This window comes from Mus pahari, chromosome 10 (genome assembly GCF_900095145.1).
Source record: "Mus pahari chromosome 10, PAHARI_EIJ_v1.1, whole genome shotgun sequence".
Taxonomy (NCBI): Eukaryota; Metazoa; Chordata; class Mammalia; order Rodentia; family Muridae; genus Mus; species Mus pahari.
Genome location: NC_034599.1, coordinates 68,569,362 through 68,570,485, shown reverse-complemented (window position 1 = coordinate 68,570,485; position 1,124 = coordinate 68,569,362). Strand labels below are relative to the sequence as shown.

The 1,124-nt window shown below is 41.4% G+C and overlaps 1 protein-coding gene across 5 annotated transcripts in view; it reads left to right on the top strand.

The window, feature by feature from the left end:
* Unc13c (unc-13 homolog C) overlaps positions 1-1,124 on the top strand; it is a 496,297-nt gene that overhangs the window by 226,927 nt on the left and 268,246 nt on the right. The gene's annotated exons all lie outside the window — the stretch shown is intronic.

The following is a 1,124-nucleotide window of genomic DNA, read 5'->3' as shown; positions in this document are numbered from 1 at the left end:
GGCTACTGCTTGGAACAATGTCAGGCACAAGGTAGATGTTTTACAAGGTCTTGTTGAATGCAAGAACCATTCTGCTTAGAAGACACATGGAGGATGCCAAGATCTAGGTCAGTGATTCTTAAACCTGGTTCATTAGAAGCCCAGAGGGAGCTTTAAAACCTGCTGATAGCTGGTCACTCCCAGCAGTTCTCTCATAATTGGCTTCAGGTACAGCCTGGGGAGAAAGGACAAGTTAACAATGTGTGTGCCTCAGTCATCCTACTGCAGGGACTCAGTCCTGCTCACTCAGCAGCCTGGGAGGGAGGACAAGTTAACAATGTGTGTGCCCTGGCCATCCTGCTGCAGGGACTCAGTCCTGCTCACTCAGACAGGGATTTTCATAAAATGTCTCAGGGTTCTTCCTGAACCTAATTACTTCTGAAGGGAAAATGTATTCCTCGTCTTGGGTCTCAGGACCCAAGGTAGCATAATAACCTTCCTGGAACTAATGTTTCCAATTTCTCTCTCTCTGTCATCCTCACAGGACACACATGATGTGAACACTTCTTATCTCCTTTTAACTGTCATTATACCTAGCTTCTACTAACAACATATTTCATATTTTTTGCTCTGCTTCCTGTAATTGTCTTCTTGCATCTTTAAGCTCTTTCTTAGACCTTTCTATCAGAATACAGCCCCCCTACATACATACACATACATACATGCACACATATACATACACACACATGTACATACACACATATACACATATAACATGTGCACACATACACACATATACATACATACATACATACATACACACACATAACAAACTCTCACACACATACATATATACATGCACACATATATACATACACACATATACATGTATACACATATGCACATGCACACACACCTGTACACACACATATATACATGCACACACACACACACACACACACACACACGCATAGTTGCTTCGGGCACAGGTACTCATTCAGAGTTGTTGGGAAGGGACAGAGAAACCCTTGCTATTCCTCAAACATTCATTGGATACATCTTGATACATTTTCTGTTGTAGCAGAGGATTAAAAATATTGTGACTATGTCCTCTGGTTTTTTTCTTACCTATCAGGTTTATGATA